Genomic DNA, 19,903 nt, shown 5'->3' on the forward strand with positions numbered 1-19,903 from the left:
ATCCTGCCTCCTAAAACAGCAAGAAGTAGCAAGTGTGGTCGTGTGTTTGGTGTTGACATCTCTAGACATCCCCGACAGCCTATGGGACAGACAAAAGTTTGGTTTATCAGGGGGGACTTACAAATAGCCTCATCCATGTGTCAGGTGGAGCAGGGCATGTAGAAGGGTGGGGTGCTTAGGATAGGGTAAGAGTCATCATATGCTTACCTGGGTGGTCCTGGGGAATATGGGAAACCAAAGTGAGAAAGACAGTAAGCAGCGTTCCTTAGTGGCTCCTGCTTTTGTCCCTACTTTCAGGTTCCTGTCTTGAGTTCCTGTCCTGACTTCTCTCTGTGATGCACTGTAAACTGTAAGCTGAAACAAACCCTTTCCTTCCCAAGTTGCTTTTGGTCATGGTGTTTCATGACAGCAATAGAAAGTCCTCTTTGTCTTCTTCTCTTCCTCCTCTTCTTCTTCCCTTCCCTCTTCCGTGTGTGTGTGTGTGTGTGTGTGTGTGTGTGTGTGTGTGTGTGCGTGTGTGCGTGCATGTATAGACATGCATTGCCATGGCATGTATAAATGAAGGTAAGAAGACAACTTTCAGGAGTTAGCTCTCCACTTCCGAGGCAGGGTCTGTCTTGTTTCCATCATTGTGCTGTGTAATACTGGTCAGCAGGCCTTTGAGATCCTGGGCTTCGGGTGATGTGCCACCACATCAGGCTCTTTCCATGGGTTCCTGGGTCAAACTCAGGCTGTGTAGTAAGCAGCTTTTCAGCCTATTGGCCCTGTCTTAAAAGGGTAGTCATGATTGCATGATCCCCATCTCAAGATCCTTCACCTAGTCACACCTGCAAAGTCCCTTTGGACACAAAGGGACTGTCCAGGCCTCAGAGATCAGGGCTTGGGCACCCGTGGATGGCCTTTCTCCCACCTATCACACCATCAGAGCCACGTTCTCATTCACCTTCTCCTCCATGTCCCAAATGGAAGTTTCTGTTCTGCCGAGAAGCCTCTCTCACCATCCTGCCCCACACCCCTTTGGCCTCCAGAATTCTCCCGCAAAGCCTTTATTCCCCCCTTGAATGTTCCAAGTTCTCACCAACGCCCAGAACTCCCTGAAGCCTGTGAGGGACCAAAAGACCCCCAAGCCAGAGGAGCTGGCCAACTTTTCACACCTCCTTCATATTTTCACACCTTTGTTACATAACCAGTCTGCTGCAGAAAGGTGCAGACAGCTGTGGCATAGTTTTCACAGCAATGTGACCGCAAGATGTGCCATATAGATTATAGAAGCCAGACAGTTACTTCCTCTTTGACCTGGGCACTTGGGGCTTGGTAGTCTTCCATTCCCCTCTGCCCTCACCCCCTCCCTGCAAGAACTGCCTTATAAAAATGAAACTGTGCCTGCAATAAACGGAGCCTTGACGCATCTCAGACTGACTTTGTCTTTCTTTACGCGCTTGGCTTCCTTTCCCTTTCGCCCCCCATTATTTTCAGGTGATGCCCCCTCGAGACCCATAAATAACCTGGCCTGCTGGACGGGTCAAGTGGCGCCCAACGTGGGGCTCGAGGGACGGTGGTCGCCGGACAGCCCCCATTTAGAAAGAAAGGCTCCGGAGCATCAACGGTAGAGACGTCCTGCATCACCCGTGCAACGTCTTGAGGTAAGTTCGGCTGTCCGAGTTAAAAATGGGGAAGTCGGCTTCTAAAGAGGCCCTCTTTATGAGAGAGATAAAGAGCAGTCTTCGGGAAAGGGGAATAAGGGTAAAGAAAAAGGACCTTTTGAACTTCTTCTGTTACTTGGAAGAGAAGTGCCCTTGGTTGATTGTACATGGGCCAGACATTCATCCCCTGACATGGAAAAAGGTAGGTAAAGAAATTAATGATCGTTTAAGGAATGGTGAAGAGGTCCCTGAATCATTTTTTAGTTTTTATGGTATAATTAGAGATATTCTTAAGGATTCAGGAGAGGAAGGGCAAGCATCCCATCTCTTGGCCCTTTATGAGGATTTTATTTCTGGTGGACAGGAGTCAGAATCAGCGACTCTCCTTGGAGAAGTGCCTCCGTCTTTTTCATCTAAGAGAGAGGAACTCGGTTCCTCAGCTTCCTCTCTGGTGGATGAGAAGGTTGGAGATAAGAAACTTCATCCACCGCTGATTGACAAACCTTCTGCGCCCCCCATTTTCCCTCCACCCTCCCTGTATCCAGTAATTCCTGAGGAAAAGAACAATGATTGGTTGGATTCTGGCGATGAGATTGATCTCGAGGGTGAGACAATTACTTATGAGAGGGGAAGACATAATCCATCCATTGTAGCTCCCATCAGGACTCATGAGAGAAGGAATACTCCTCAGAGACTTAGATGGTCCCAGCCTCCTCCTTATGTGCCCCTCCATAATTGTCAGATCCAGCCATCAGCCTCTTCCTTTGCTATGGCCTTGCCTTCTCAGACTCCTGGTGTCGATAGCCTACTGGCCACTAAACGGTCCCTTGCCAGTCAAATAACCCAGTTGAGAGGCGTTATTTCCCTGCAGAAAGAACTTAAGGATTTGACTACTCAGATTCAGACCTTGCAGGTTGATCTACTGACACCATCATTACCATCCTCTACATCACAGGAATCTCCAGCTAAGCCTCCCCAGACTAGAGCTGCTAAAGCCCGTCCCCCCAAGACTCGCTCTGCTCCTATTAAACATCGTCTCACCTTCCCGGTGATGACTAGATCTCGGGGAACAGCCCCTGACACCCAAGCAGAATCTTCCACCTCAGACATTGAGGATGGACAGGATGGGGAAGAGTCTCAGTCTGAAGGGGAGGAGGAAGCACGGGAAGACATTCCAACAGGTGGTTCTCGCATTGTTAAGACCCTCAAACTGAAACATCTGAAAGAGCTACATTCTACAGTTAAAAATTATGGCCCTGCAGCTCCATTCACATTGTCTATGCTTGAAGGGTTGGGGCAAGGGGGAAATTTTATTCCCATTGAATGGACAAAAGTTGCTCAGTCAGTCCTCTCCCGTGCCCAATATCTAACCTGGAAAGCTGAGCTGGTTGAAAAACTGGAAGCCCAGGCTGATGTTAACAAACAAAATGCAGCTACAGCCTCATGGACCTTGGATAAATTGACAGGTCGAGGGAAATATGCAGCTGAAAGTAAACAACAAGCGCTGCCCTTAGGGCTGCTTAACCAGCTCACACAAGCTGCTTTGGCCGCCTGGCGAGCCATTCCTCCCTCTAACTCTGTAGGTACTTCCCTTGCTAAGATCGTTCAAGGAACCAGTGAGCCATATGCACAATTTGTGGCCAGACTTTTGGAAGCTGCAGAAAGAATTTTGGGAGAAAACGGCACTGATGATGTGATTGTAAAACAGCTTGCATTTGAGAATGCTAACTCGGCTTGTAAGGCTGCGTTGAGGGGAAAAATGAAAGCGATTGATCTTCATGGCATGATTAGGCTTTGCAATGATGTTGACTCCTTTGAGCATAAACTTTCAAAGTCCATCAGTTTGGCCGTGGGCGCAGCGCTCAACCCTGCGGCCGCAAGACAGGTTTCTCCCAAATCCTGTTTTAAGTGCGGGAAGCCTGGACATTTTGCTAGAAATTGCGTTGAGGGAACTAACAGCGCAGACCCTCCGCAAGCATTCAATTTGCCTAAGCCGACTGTACCTGGGCTATGCCCACGTTGTAAACGGGGGAATCATTGGGCGAAGGAATGTCGCTCTAAGTACGATGCCACAGGACAGCTTCTTCCTGTGATTCAGGGGAACGGACAGGGAGCTCCCTTGCGGAGTTTTTATCCCCCTTCACAGCAGGTTCCTGCGGTTCAGGGAAACGGGCAAGGGGCCCCCCTGCGGGGCCCCTACCATCCCCCACAGCAGACCCCGCAAATGCAGGCCGGATACCACAATCCATTCATCAACCCTCCTCCACCTCAAGCCTCTGCAGAGCGACAACAGGGAGTGCAGGATTGGACCTCTGTTCCTCCTCCACCCGGGTTTTAACACCAGAGGAAGGAACAGTCATATTGGATACCGGGATCCATGGTCCTCCACCCCCAGGCATGTTTTTTCTAATTATAGGGCGGGCCTCAAGTTCCCTGCAGGGACTTTTAGTAACGCCCACCATAGTAGACAATGATTATCAAGGTGAAATTAAAATCCTGGTGTCAGCCCCTGATGGACCCCTTCTGATATCTGAGGGACAGCGTATAGCACAGGCCCTTCCTCTTCCCCTCTGTGGGAACTTTCCTTTTGCCTCACAGACTCGAGGCCAGTCTCAGCCAGGATCTTCAGATGTGTATTGGGTCCAAAAATTAACAGAAACCAGACCCACCTTACAATTGTGGCTTGATGAGAAACCTTTCCTCGGTTTGCTGGATTCCGGGGCAGACGTTACTGTCTTATCTAAAGCCCATTGGCCACAGAATTGGCCCTTACAGGCCACAGCCACTCATTTACAGGGTATAGGACAAAGCCAAGATACCCTTCAGAGCTCTAAAGTCTTGCAATGGAGAGATAAGGAAGGCAATACAGGGAATGTCACACCCTTTGTGGTGGGAGGACTGCCCATTAATTTATGGGGAAGGGACATATTAACCCAGATGGGGGTCATTATGATGAGCCCTAATGAGACTGTTACAAAAATGATGCTAAAAACAGGATATCTACCAGGAAAGGGACTAGAAAAGGAGGAACAGGGAATAAAAGAGCCCATCACCCCAAAACAAAAGATGGATAGACGAGGCCTCGGAGAGGATCGAGAATCTGCTGCCCCTGTTCATTCTTTTTCCTGAGGGCCACCGCTCCCCCTGCACTCCATGCTGAGAAAATAACCTGGAAATCCGATGATCCAGTATGGATAGATCAGTGGCCCCTATCCCAAGAAAAGGTTCAGGCAGCCTTACTGTTGGTGCAGGAACAGTTAGATCAAGGACACCTTGAATCATCCACCTCCCCATGGAATACTCCCATATTTGTGATTAAAAAGAAATCAGGAAAATGGAGGCTCCTCCAGGACCTCAGGGAGGTTAATAAAACCATGGTACCTATGGGAGCCCTACAACCGGGGATGCCCACACCAGTTGCCATTCCTCGGGGCTATGCTAAAGTCATTATTGATATTAAGGATTGCTTTTTTTCCATCCCGCTTCATCATGATGATTGCAAGAGATTTGCCTTTTCCATTCCTGTTGTTAATCAAATAGGGCCAAATCCTAGATATCAATGGAGAACCCTCCCCCAGGGTATGGCCAATTCACCCACTCTTTGTCAGAAGTATGTTGCCCAGACCATTGACCCCTTTAGAACGAGGTATCCTGAAGCATATATAGTTCACTATATGGATGACATTCTGGTAGCCACCAACACACCTGAGGAATCTCATGTTTTAGCATTGATGATGGCACAAGCATTGCAGAAACGAGGGTTTCATATTGCCCCAGATAAGATCCAGATACAATTTCCCTTTTTATTTCTGGGCTTTGAGCTTTATCCTGACCTCTTGTATACCCAAAAATTTCAAGTTAGAAAAGACACTTTAAAGACATTAAATGATTTTCAAAGGTTGTTGGGCGATATCCAATGGCTGCGGCCTTATTTGAAACTCTCAAAAGGTGATATTCGCCCTCTTGAAGATATCCTTGTTGGTGATGCAGATCCTTTGTCTCCTCGGATGCTCACCCAGGAGGCACTGTTGGCACTTAAAAAGGTGGAGAATGCCATTATGAATCAACACATAGGATACTTTTGTCCCAATCAGCCTTTACAATTAATTATTTTTTCCACCGAATTTTCCCCGACTGGCTTGCTTTGGCAAGACTCAATCCCACTCCTCTGGGTACATCTCCCCATGGCTAAACGAAAAGTGCTCCCCATTTACCCCCTTTTGGTTTGCCAACTAATTATGCTGGGTTTAAAAACTGCAACCAGGTATTTTGGCAAGGAACCTGATAAGATCATACAACCTTATGATAAAACCAATTTAGAATGGCTAGCCCTTCATCATCCTGAATGGACTGTCCTCATCTGCTCATATAGAGGAGATTTTGATACCCAATTGCCTAGTGATAAATTGATTCAATTCCTTTCTTATACTCCCTTTGTTTTCCTTAAAAATACCAAACAAGAGCCCATTTTAGATGCTGTAACAATCTTTATTGATGGGTCCCAGAATGGAAAGGCTGCATACGTCCTTAATGGTGAGGCAGCTACCATTGATACCTCCTTTTCTTTAGCACAATTAGTAGAATTATGTGCAGCTTTAACTGTGTTACAAAAATTTAAACATTGCCCGATTAACATTTATTCTGACAGTCGCTATGTGGTCGGAGCTTTGCAAAAATTGGAGATGGTCCCTACAATTCAACCCCAAACGCCCACATTTGATATGTTCTGCAAGATACAAAAATTAATTAGACAGAGGGACCACCCCTTTTATATTGGTCACATTCGTGCACATACTGGTCTTCCAGGCCCCTTAGCTTTAGGAAATGATTTGGCAGACGCTGCCACCAAAACATCCCAATTGTTCTTTTTAGAAATGAAAGGAATAGCTGCTGCACAAGAGGCCCATCGGCTTCATCACCTTAATGCCCAAACATTGCGCCAAAGGTTTTCTGTTACTAGAGAACAGGCCAGAGAGATTGTTAAATCCTGTAAAAATTGTCTGCCCTACCTGCCAGACCCACATTTAGGAGTAAACCCAAGAGGTCTCATGCCTGGACAGCTCTGGCAGATGGATGTAACTCATATTCCTGCCTTTGGAAAGCTTAAATATGTTCATGTCACCATAGATACCTTTAGTGGATTCATTGTCGCCTCTGCACATGCTGGGGAGGCCACGAGAGATGTTATTAGTCACATAATGCAAGCCCTGGCTACTTTGGGACAACCAACATCCATTAAAACGGATAATGGCCCCGGATATGTTAGCTCAAAGTTTAAACAATTTTGTGCAACCTTGGGAATTAAACACAGTACAGGAATTCCCTACAACCCTCAGGGACAGGGTATCGTTGAGAGAGCCCATCAAACCTTAAAAAACACCATTAACAAGTTGAGAGCACAAGAGACCTTGTTTTCCCACAAGGGCAGTCAAAAGTTGGTACTTGCACAGGCTCTCTTCGTCATAAATTTTTTGACGCTTGATGAGCAAGGAAAATCGGCAGCTGATAGACACTGGCACCCCAAGACTCAACAAGGATATGCCAGAGTACTCTGGAAGGATCCTATAACTGGCCTATGGAATGGGCCTGACCCCGTCTTAATCTGGGGAAAAGGTTCCGCTGCCATATATGATTCTAAAGAGAAGGGAGCGAGATGGCTCCCGGTCAGACTGGTTAAGCCCTTCTCTGACACCAAACCAGCCCAGGGATCCATCCCCTGAGGAAATATCTCTCTCTGTTCAAATTGCAGAGACATCTGCCCCCGGACCTGCTGCTAACATCTCCAGAAAGATCGAATGCGGAGGGAGCTGTCAGGAACGCCGGAATTACAGCAGATTTGAAACACCCGGTGTGGTTCTGGTGTTTTTGCCAGTTCCTTTTGCCTCTGAACCTTTGGACAGCTAAGTATTTGCAGATGCATGAGATAATTTTTGGAGGCATAGACCCTCTATTTGGAGCCCTTTTTTTGATTTTGTTGTTTTTGATTGTTCTTTTTTGTTGCTTTTGCCTTCGTTGCCACCAGCCAGGTCAGGAATGCACTTGGTAAAATTGAGCTTGATAAGTTTTATAATGCAGCTTTTTAAAGCGATTTGGCTTGGTTGCCTTTTTTTCCCCAGCTTTAAAGCAGATAAGAGTTTTTTAAATCATGCCCCGGCGCCCCAAAAATGGGTCGTCATTAACCTTCATACTGGAGGCATTGCTGCTTCCAATTTTTCTGCAGATTATCCATTTGGTCAATGGTTTCCAGATTTGTTTGTAGATTTATGTGATATAGTGGACCTCTGGACCAACCCATCTGAATGGGGGTGCAATTCCATCCCAGGAAAGGCAGAGACCAGAAAAACCCCATTTTATGTCTGCCCAGGACACACTCATTCCAGGTCCCTGGCGAATCCATGTGGTGGGCCTCTGGATGCCTACTGCGCGGAATGGAGTTGCGTCAGCACTGGATCCATCTCCTGGAAACCCCCTAGAACCTCTGATTATATTACTGTTTTGCCTTATAATCGTACTGATCCTGGCAATACAAAATGCCCCTGGGGCCGCAAGGGTAGGTATATACCCTGTGGCGCTTGCTTTAATTCCCATTATTATCCAGTAGATAGACCTTATGCCACGCCCGGAGGGAAATGCAATATGCTGAAAATTTCATTTACCGAAGAGGGAAAAAGACAGGACTGGACGGGAGGAAAGACTTGGGGCATCCGCCTCTATGTGACTGGCACAGATCCCGCTGCCATTTTTATGATTCAGCTATTGAGAGAGGCATTTTCCTCTACGCCTATGGGACCTAATGCTGTCCTCCTAGATCAGGGAAAGGCTGACGTACGGAAATATGATGTAAGGAATTATGATGTGAGACGCCCTAAACCTGTTCAGAGCTTACGTTTGACCAGTCCTGAGTCTATTCAGATTTCACGCTTTACCACCCCCTTGCCTCAGTCCTCCTTTTTGCCCAGCCTCCCAGTTACCAGATCTTCCCATTATAAAGGGATGGCCATGATGGGCAAATATTCTGTGTATACCTTAAAGCCCCTTGATTGCCTCTCCCCCTCCTATCCTGGAGTGGCCTTGTCTGAAATTTCCGGAAAAGGACTTTGTATAGGAAATGTTCCTTCAGTTTATCAAGCCTTATGCAGTATCATTGAAAAAATATCTGATAAATCCTATCACCTAGTTGCTCCTCCCGGAGCCTATTGGGCGTGTGGCACCGGTTTAACCCCTTGTGTTTTGACTGCTGTGCTAAATTATGATTATTGTGTTTTAGTAAAACTTAGGAACCCCATACAGACAACCATTTCTTCCGATTTAGTCCCTAAAACAATTGATAGATTGTTTGATTTAATTCAAGGATCTTATTTAGCACTTAAGGTATCCAACTCTAATTTAACAAAAGATTGCTGGTTGTGTCTGTCTGCAGAACCCCCCTATTATGAAGGGATTGCTATTATTGCCAATGTATCCAATCAGATTTTGCCCCCGCCAAGATGTAGAGCCACTTCAAATCGACTTACCTTGTCTAAAGTTACAGGATCAGGATATTGTTTGGGTAAAGTTCCTCAGGATTTCTCTGCATATTGCAACAAAACCATTTTTCCCCATAAAGGACAATATTATCTTGTGCCCCCTGAAGGGACTTATTGGGCTTGTAATACTGGCCTGACACCATGTGTATTTGCCAATAGCTTTAAGATTTCAGGAGAGTTTTGTGTTTTGATACAGCTTTGGCCCACTGTAAAATATTATTCAGATGATGTTTTCTTGGCACAATTGTCTCATAGAATAAAAAGAGAACCCCTGACCATGACAATTGCAGCTCTAATAGGATTTGGCGGCATTGTTGCAGGAATAGGGACTGGGACGAGTGCCCTGTTGCAAACTAATCGGCTACAGGAGTTGCAAAGAGCAATGACAACAGACCTCAGAGCCATTCAAAAATCTATTGCAGCTCTAGAAAGCTCTCTTACCTCGCTCTCTGAGGTAGTCCTGCAAAACAGGCGTGGGCTAGACCTTGTGTTTTTAAAGGAGGGCGGCCTATGTGCAGCCCTGCGAGAAGAATGCTGTTTTTACGCTGATCAGACTGGCGTTGTTAGGGAATCTATGAAAATTTTGAAAGACAGGTTGGATCAACGTGAAAAGGAGTTCGAACGGCTTGATGGTCAAAAGTCCTGGTTTTCCTCCTGGCTGCAGGGTTCTCCCTGGCTGTCAACCTTGCTCCCCACTATTATAGCTCCCCTGGTTGTTTTTGCTATCCTTCTTTCTTTTGGGCCTTGGGCCTTTAATCGCTTAACCCGTTTTATTAAGTCTTTAATAGATTCTGCCTTAAAGCCTGCTGAGGTTCATTATCACCAAGTGGTGGTTGAAGAAGAAACTTCCTGTGCTGAGATGCCAACTGCTTCTGCGATTGAAATGCTGCCCGTGATTGCTGATCGACTGCCAGAAAATTCCCTTCCCCCTCCTCAATCCTTCCCCCACTCCCCTCTTAGATTTACAACACCCCCTAACCCAGGTCCAAGGTGGAAATTTTGGAAAAATTTTTAAAATTCGGTCATGTCAGATCTATCCCCATGGTGCCTTAAATTTGCATACCCAGTGAGTAGAAGGCTGGAAAGTCAGTGACGAAAGAATTGTCTAAGCCTAGGCCCACCTAAGACAAGGGGTCCCAATGGGGAGGATGACCCAAAGACGGGTAAAGGTCTAGCATCACTCTTCTAACAGGCTCAGTCTCTCTCATGTTGAGACTTTGACGACAGCCACTGAACAGCAGAGCCCCTATGTCTTGAGGCCTTGCACGCTGAGGGCTTGCTCCCATTGCACCAGCTTAGGCTCAGACCAATTTTGGGTCTGCTTCGGCACTAAACTATCGTCAGTCTCGGGTCAAGTACTAGCACCTAGATCCTAAATCCCAATTGGCCTTTTATTATTAAAGAGAGGGGGAGATGTGAGGGACCAAAAGACCCCCAAGCCAGAGGAGCTGGCCAACTTTTCACACCTCCTTCATATTTTCACACCTTTGTTACATAACCAGTCTGCTGCAGAAAGGTGCAGACAGCTGTGGCATAGTTTTCACAGCAATGTGACCGCAAGATGTGCCATATAGATTATAGAAGCCAGACAGTTACTTCCTCTTTGACCTGGGCACTTGGGGCTTGGTAGTCTTCCATTCCCCTCTGCCCTCACCCCCTCCCTGCAAGAACTGCCTTATAAAAATGAAACTGTGCCTGCAATAAACGGAGCCTTGACGCATCTCAGACTGACTTTGTCTTTCTTTACGCGCTTGGCTTCCTTTCCCTTTCGCCCCCCATTATTTTCAGGTGATGCCCCCTCGAGACCCATAAATAACCTGGCCTGCTGGACGGGTCAGAAGCCGACCTCCCCTGGGAAGTTCCCACCCTGTGATTGTTTTAAAGAAAATGGCCCCAAAGGGAGTGGCACTACTAGGAGGTGTGGTCTTGTTGGAGGAAGTGTGTCACTGTGGAGGCAGGCTCTGAGGTCTCTGATATATGCTCAAGATACTGCCCAGTGCCTTAGCTCACTTCCTGTTGCCTGTGAACCAAGATACAGAACTCTCAGCTCCTTCTCCTGGTATAGGAGGTCCTTCTATATATGTGCTGATTTTATTGGTTAATGAGTAAAGAAGCTGTTTTGGGCCTGTGATAGGGCACAGAAGAGCTAGGTGAGGAAAACTAAACTGAATGCTGGGAGGAAGAAAGCAGACTCAGAGAAGCCATGTAGTCTCACCAGAGACAGACGCCAGAGGAAATCTTGCCAGTAAGCCACAACCATGTGGCAATACACAGATTAATAGAGATGGGTTAAATTAAGATGTAAGAGCTAGCCAATGAGAAGCTGGACTAATAGGCCAAGCAGTGATTTAATTAATACAGTTTCTTTGTGGTTATTTTGGAGCTGAGCAGCTAAGAATGAACAAGCAGTTGCCTACTACAAATTGGCACTCCAATGTATGCTAGCTAAATCCACAAAAAACCTGAGAGGGCTTGGAAAGGAATTCTAGACACTAAAAAACAAAGTTAAGCGACATTTTTTTTTCCAGATTGGCTCTGCTTGCTGGCAGCATGCTACAGCTCCTTTAAGAGAGGTCTTCCTGATTCTGCAGTAGCAGAAAAAAAATGTGTAGTTTCAAAATGGCAGCATTCTGATTTGCCAGCACAAATGACTCTGACTCTTTTGGGAGGTCTGGCTACAGAGCATTTCAATGGGGTTTGTGAGCAGAGTGCTACAACTTGCTTAATGGCAACATGGACCTGCTGTGTGCCTAAAAATGGGGCAATGTACATGGCTTTCAGAGGCATCAAAGATGTCTCAGCCATGTTGGACTGGGCAGAGCAAGCAGGCAGGGCTATGATGGCCTTAGTCACACCTACTTAGCATTTTAAAACTAGTCCTGGTCAGAAAATAATTACAGATACACAATAAAGACATATTCAGATGAAAAAGACCTCTAAATGAGTCAAAGTGTGTTTAAAAAAAATGTGTGTAGGCTTGGGAGAGAGAAGAAAAAGAGTAAAGAGAGTTATAAAAAGAAATAAATTGTTTTTTAAAAAATAGAACAAAGTCTTTAAAGAGACAGAGAAAGCTTGTAGACAAAGTAATAGAATAAGAAAAATAAGCCGTGTAGAGATGGAGCATACACAGAGAGTCTGAATTATACTTATTATTGTGTTTTCTTTGAATTTTTTGACTGTGAAGGATCTAAGTACAGAAAAACATTTTATTGCTAAGCTAAACAAACATTTAGGTTTTAAAGCTATTTTGATTTCAAAATTTGGGTCTAAGGATTTGTTGCTTTGGAAGAGAGGTTCTTTTTTGGTTTTCACAGGTGATGATAACCTGTGGATTCATTCCAGACTACTGTGGTTTAATGGACAAAGACCCTCCGAAAACTCACTGTAAACACCCCCAAAAATTACTTTGCCCAACAAAAAGCAGGAAGCAGTTTGGAGAGAATTACGCCCAAATTCCCTAAATGATTCTTTGTAGGAGGGTCATATGTTCATGTGTTACTTTCGTTGGTTAATAAAGAGACTGCCTTGGCCCTTTTGATAGGCCAGCCCTTAGGTGGGTGGAATAGACAGAACAGAATGCTGGGAAGAAGGCAAAGAGACAGAGAGCTGCCCGCCATAAAACTGCCAGGTCAGACATGCTGAATCTTTCTGGGTAAGCCATGAGCTCGTGGTGACATACAGATTATTAGAAATGGGTTGAAGTCAAGATGTGAGAGTTAGCCAATAAGAGGCTACAGATAATGGACCAGGCAGTGTTTAAAATGAATACAGTTTCTATGTAATTATTTCGGGTAAAGCTAACTGGGAGCCGGGCCGCAGCCCACCGCTCCCACCACTACAATTCTTTATCAATGTTTCTTTACATTTAAAGGGGAATATAATATAGACATGAATAATTTACATTGGTAAGAATCTTGGTGTATTGGCACAAGTTTAAGGTCAATTTTATTATATATATATATATATATATATATATATATATACATATGCTCTTGATTAAGGTATTGTGTTTGTGCAGGTCATTTAAAAATGTGATATATAATTAAGAAATGCAGGTTAATAGACAGTCATCTATAATAGTCAAGTTTGTAGTCATGTTAGTTAGGTTTTCTAGATATATGGAGATATATTTCAGTTAGATAGGCATTCTTCAAATTTTTCAGAGACCTACAGAATATGACATTTAAAATGTTTTGTTAACTTAGGACTTTTCATGACAACGAGACACATCTGCTCCTGGCAGCACCAATCTACTTCAAGAGGATGATGGGCATCGAAGAGGCTCCTTATGGAGTTGGTTAGCCATTTGGGAAAGAAACTGCTCTTGCCTGGACTGCTTGATATTATGTTGTATGAACTGAACATGCAGGACCCACAGAAAAATGACTGCTGAACTTGTCTAAAGGTGAGATGATCCTTCAGGGTTCCTGTTTCATGAAAGAGTCTGCTAGACATTCTGCAGGACACAGAAGAAAGTTACTGACAAATTGTCAATATAGGGGGAACTATCTTTGAAATTTCCTGTTTCACGGAAAAGCCTGCTGGATACTATGGGCCTGTAGGTTAAATATGGATGCTACAACAGTACAGAAGAACTTTGGGTGACTGTCCAGGCAGTAAGATGTCTCTGTCAACACTAGAGTTTTGGAAGTCGCTAACTGTGTACTTCCTGTTAACATAGTTAATATTACATACTTTTGGGGCCTTTGATGGAGTTGAAGGATATAATTATAATTTAGTTTTCCTTTGTTATGATAAAAATAAAGTAAATATCAATATTGTAGCTATAATTATTGCTTGATAACTGGTTATATGTAATTTTACTATGTTAAAGTTAAAACCTTCTTTTTTATTTAAACACAAAAGGGGAGGTGATGTGGGATTCCCCTCTGTATGCTGTGAATACCATTGGTTAATAAAGAAGCTGTTTTGGGCCTGTGATAGGGTAGAGCAGAGCTAGGCAGAGAAAACTAAACTGAATGCTGAGAGAAAGAAGGCAGAGTCAGAGAAGCTATGTAGCCCCACCAGAGACAGATGCCAGATGGAACCTTGCCAGTAAGCCACAACCACGTGGCAATACACAGAATAACAGAAATGATTAAATTAAGATGTAAGAGCTAGCTGATAAGAAGCTAGACTAATAGGCCAAGCAGTGATTTGATTAATACAGTTTCTATGTCATTATTTGGAGCTGAGCATCTGGGAACAAACAAGTGGCTTCCTACAACATTCTCCAGCACCATGTCTGACTGGACACCACCATGGTGTTAATGGACTGAACCTCTGAAACTGAAAGCTGCTGCCTCAGTTAAATGTTTTCCTTCACAAGAGTTGCCTTGGTCATGGTGTCTCTTCACAGCAATGGAAACCGTAAGACACACCCCCACACCAGAGCTCACACCTCCTTCCTGGCCCCACCCCCACATCAGAGCTCATACCTCTCTCCAGACCCCACCCCCACACCAGAGCTCACACCTCTCTCCAGACTCAGTCCCCACACCAGAGCTCACACCTCCTTCCTGGCCCCACCCCCACATCAGAGCTCACACCTCCTTCCTGGCCCCGCCCCCATGTCAGAGCTCACACCTCCCTCCAGACCCCACCTCCACATCAGAGCTCACACCTCCTTCCTGGCCCCGCCCCCACACCAGAGCTCACACCTCCTTCCAGACCCTACCTCAGAGCTCACACCTGCCTCCTCACCAGATCTTGCTCATTCATTTAACACACTACAATACCCTGCTGGTGTTTTTCCTCTGTCTCTTCATTGGTCAGTGCAGGGACAGCCTTGGTATCCACCCCCATTCCTAAGAGTTAGGAATGACGACACTGAACAAACCAATCAGAAAGTCATGTGTGGTCTTACCCCGAGAGTAGAATGAAGAGGAGATGACTGGGGATTGATGTGACCACAGTGACCAAAGTAACCCAAATGCTCAGCGTAGACCCTACGAAAAGGACAAAAGGAACAAAATATGAGCCGCAATAAGCCATTGGGAGGGACCCCCACCTTTACCCAGTCACCAAGTTGCTCGACTGGGCTGTGTAATTTCATCCTCTGATCCATTTAGGGATAAGGGAGAGACCCCCTCTAGAGTGTTCTGATTATAACTGTGCTGAGAATCGGAAAACAACTTGGACAACCTCTCTGGTTCTTTTCACCCCGGGAACTCCATGGAGATGGAGGCCCCAGGAGAACCTCATGGAGCCCCTTTCGTTCCTTTTTCTCTTTGCCTTCCCAGCTGAGATTCTTTGGTGCTGGTTTTGAACCACATGGTTGGTCAGGAAAATGCCAGAAAACCAATGAATTGAAAGCGCCCATTTTCTGCGGCCACTTGAAACTCCTCAAACGAGATTGTGAATTAAGACAATAAACACTTACTGTTGTAAGAAACCATCTCAGTATCACGGTGTCTTAACAAAGACTCTGGTGGAACACCTGGCCGCTCTCCTGGGCTTACTCTGGGGGGTCACTCAGGGTTCTGCCAGCTCACCTTCAATATGTGACCACAGGGATTGTCACAAAGAGGAAAAGAAATGTGTCAAAGGTCAATGCGGGAGCTTTACGGCCAGAACCCAAGGGGATGAACAAGGTAGCTGCTGCAAGGAGGCTAGAAAAAGTAGGCTTCTTGTGTGCCCAGGAAGACGATGTAGAATTACCCGTCTCTCTGCACCAGGCCCACGAACGCTGACTGCCATCTGTGGCTTCCTCTGAACATTTGACTGACGTGACATTTGCCCTAACAGTCACAGATGTCTGAAAGTATGGAGACCAAACCTTGAGGTCACCAACCTCTGGTGTCCTGACACAACGGTGACGTGCTTCTGGGTTAACACGTACGGAGGGCGTGCATGGCGTCCTCGGGTGATCACACTGAGGGCTCTGTTTGGTTTTCTTACCAGATAGTTGAAGAAACCAAGTTCCAGAGCTTTTTGGCTTCTTGACCCAGTAGCTGAGTTTTCTGTCTTGGGATTCTGCTGGCTGTTGTGACCATGGTTTGGTTACTGTCAGCAAAATGCCTGTGCCCCTGGTCTGAGTGCTCTACTTCTCCCTGCCTGTTCCCACCATGGATCAGAATGGCAGGGCTGTGGTCTGGCTAGGTTGCCTTTCAGTACATTCTGTTTCCTAGGGTGAGGCCTGCTCTAAAACATCCTCCAGGGAAGGCCTGCTTTGGCTAGAGTGTGGACAACTTTTGTCTGTATAAAAAGGACCATGTGTAGGGCCTCTGAAGGTTGAGATTCCTCCCTGAGTTGAGTGTAAGCAAAAAGGCATCTACAACAGCTTAGAAAACGCATCATCGATGCCAGCTTAACCGGCCTCTAGATCCCTGTGACTTATTTCCTAACGCCTCCCACTGAGTATTCCTTGAAATAATATTCCAAGGAGGTCCGAGCAGAGGAGTGTTCAAATAAATCAATGACTGCCATGGGAATGTATGAGTAATACGGCCCAGGCCTCCGAAGCCACGCCAGGTAGGCGGGCGCACGCCTGCTGGCCAGTGCAGGGCTGCCACACCTGTGCCTGTGGCTCTGCTGACTTTTTCATTGCAAAACAGAAGGTTTTCTCTTCCAGCCTTCCCTGTCATTTCTCGTGAGGAGTCACCCTAGGGAGAAAGAAATGAAGCCAAGATGTCTTTGAACTTGGTCGCTTTATGTGCTTTTTTCCCTTCCTTTCTTTCTCTCTCTTTTTTTAAACATTTTGATCTAAAACATCTGTTTTTGCTTAAAAGCACATCTATATCAATAACCATTTACACCGAGTCCTTGGAGATCAGTCCATGCAGATGCTGAATGCTGTGGGATTTGTATGAATCACTTCGAAAATGTGGAATTCATTTCTTTCCTGCTCCCTTCCAAATGAGGTTAAATCCCAGAAATTTGCAAACCTTACATTGTTGTGTATGCAAAGCACGCCCACCCCGCCCCCTGCCTTTCCTAATGGGTGAGTCATGCTATTGTTGTGATGGATGGGCTAATGACTCATATTTTTACTACGAGGGCTACAAAATGGTTGTAAGAAGGGAGCCGACTGGCTTCTAAGATTGGTAATGGGATTATTCACTTCAGTGGAGTGAGGCTGGTGTGAAGGCTGGGACTTGCACACTCAGGCATGTGTAATTTAGACAACCATTGTCTTGGCTTAGAGCAAGGGAGCAAGGCAAACTGGAAGTGATTAGGGAAAGCTGGGGCGTAGCGGCAGTATGCAGCCAAGCCATGACCAGGCGTTGAGTACGGAAGGTGGGTGGCAGGAGGGACACTGAAAGCGAAACCACGCTCAACGTGTGCTTTGCTTTCATTTCTGTTGTGTGGTAAAACACTCTGAAAAGCACCTTGGGTGAGAAGGGTTTGTTTAGTTTACAGTTTCGGATTGTAGTCCATCATTGTGGAGACGTCAAGTCAGCCGCTCAAGCGGCATCATCCATAACCACATCCACAGTCAAGAGCAGAGAGGTCAGATGCCCCTGCCTTTGCCTGCTTGCTTGTGCTGAAAACCCAGTACTGAGTGGTCAGTGGCTTCCTCCACTCTCCCACAGTTCAGGGTCGACCCTAGAGATGGTGTCTCCCACATTCAGGTGGACCGACCTACCTCAGTTAATAATCAAGATGACTCGTATAGACAGAGCCACAGGTCAGCCTTATCCAGACAGGTCCTTGTTGTGACCCCCTTCCAAGGTGATTCTGGCTTGCAATAAATTCACAGTTCAAACTTCCCACAACAACAGGTGTCTGGAAGATGCTCAGCTATGAGCTTGGTCACAGAGACGCTGGGAATGGGAGCAGAAGGGCTCTAGGTGCTGTACTGTGGGGCCCCATTGCCTGCAGGTGGAGGTACCCTGTCATCTCATTGCTGGGGTCTCAGGGAGCTCTGCACCTACTCTTAGGGAGGTGGAACCACTGGGGTCCTGTTAGGGTCCCCCTGTGACCCTTGCCTTCACTCATTTTCTTCTCCTTCCCTACCCAGGCTTTGACAGCAGGCAGGCAATTCAGTTCTATTCAATTCCTATTATTCCTGTGCCCATGCCTAAAGAGATTTCATCTGCTTGGGATAAACTGTGGAGTCATCTTTTGTCTGTGAAATGACACATGGTTTATGTTCCTATCTCAATGACCTTTCTCATTACTGGTACATAATATCCAACAAAATCATCTCAAAGAAGGAAGGAAGGAAGGAAGGGCTTGTTTGGGACCGTAGTTTAAGGGTTCCGTTCATCATGGTGAGGGCGCCTGGCAGCAGGACTGTAGGCAGCGGGTCACTGTGCACCTGCAGAAGGAAGCAGAGAGGACTGCAGGCTGGAGCCCACTTCACGCTCTCCTTTCCTCTCAGTCTAGGACCCAGCACCCCTTGGAATGGTACCACTCACATGGACAGTGTGTCTTCCCACTTACAGACATGCGCAGAGGTTCATTTCTATGATGATCTCAAACCCTGTCAAGTTGACAATCAACCTGAGGGTCATAGCATCCAATGACCACTATTCCTGGAGTCATTTATATAAAATATTGTAAGCTTTTCCACCTGTGTCTTAGTTAGAGTTTCCATTGCTGTGAAGAGACACCATGACCACAGCAATTTTTATAAAGGAAAAACTTTTAATGGGGTGGCTTACATTCTCAGAGGTTTAGTCCATTATTATCATAGTGTGACATGGTGGCCTGCAGGCAGACATGGTGCTGGAGAAGGAGCTGAGAGTCCCACATCTTGACTTGCAGGCAACAGGAAGTGGTCTGTCGCACCAGCTGTGACTTGAGCACATATGAGACCTCGAAGCCCGCCTCCACAGTGACACACTTCCTCCAACAAGACCACACCTCTAACAGTGCCACTCCCTTTGGGCTCAATTTTCTTTCAAACCATCACATCCTGTGACCCCTTTCACTCAAGAAATTTTTGTTTGTTTTTTGAGACAGGGTTTCTCTGTGTAGTCCTGTCTGTCCTGGAACTCGCTCTGTAGACCAGGCCTGCCTCTGCTTCTGGGGTACTGGGATTAAAGGTGTGTAGCCACCATGTCTGGCTTCACTCATAAATTATTATCTGACCTTAAATATATAAAATAGGAACACAACTAAACATATATTGATAACTTATCAAAACTGATTTTAAAACCATTCTTCAGTATACATATAATTTTATCATTTATTAAAGACAAAAGCAAAATTTTGTACTGGCTCGATGACCATGCTTGGTTAATTTTACATCAGGAATTAAATCCTGAATGCATAGTTTATGTTATGGGGTGTAGAATATAGTCAGGTATCCTAAACAAGGTTGATATGTTGGTTTTAATCATTTATGCTGTGAATTCTGCTTTGTAGATTTACATAGAACAAAGTGGGAGATATATGTTTAGGGCCATTTCAGGAATGATCTGAAACCTAATCCCAAGGCAAAGGTAAATTAATTAATTAATTAATTGAATGCTTTTTGTTGACTGAGGTTTCTGTCCTGCCCAGTTCCCACAGTCGTTAAGTCCCAAAGAAATCACACAGAGGTCTTCATTAATTATTAACCAACTGGCCTAGTATCTTGGGCTTCTTATTAACTCTTATACCTTATATTAGTCTATAATTCTTGTCTGTGTTAGCCACATGGCTTGGCACCCTTTTGGCAAGGCAGTCACATCTTGCGTCCTCTGCATCTGGGTCACAGCTGCAGACTGAAACTTCCCTCTTCACAGAATTCTTGTTGCCCCGCCTCGACTTCCTGCCTGGCTACTGACCAATCAGCGTTTTATT

The 19,903-nt window shown here is 45.7% G+C and overlaps 1 pseudogene across 1 annotated transcript; it reads left to right on the forward strand.

Annotated features, from left to right (window-relative positions):
• Nucleotides 1–1,104: 1,104 nt before the first annotated feature.
• On the forward strand, nt 1,105–10,889 carry LOC148122897 (MLV-related proviral Env polyprotein pseudogene; annotated as a pseudogene). Its single transcript, XR_015735614.1, has 2 exons — nt 1,105–1,643; nt 7,393–10,889. The product of XR_015735614.1 is annotated as an MLV-related proviral Env polyprotein pseudogene (transcript).
• Nucleotides 10,890–19,903: the final 9,014 nt, after the last annotated feature.

Source organism: Myodes glareolus, chromosome 2 (genome assembly GCF_982192425.1).
Source record: "Myodes glareolus chromosome 2, mMyoGla1.1, whole genome shotgun sequence".
NCBI classification, from domain to species: domain Eukaryota; kingdom Metazoa; phylum Chordata; class Mammalia; order Rodentia; family Cricetidae; genus Myodes; species Myodes glareolus.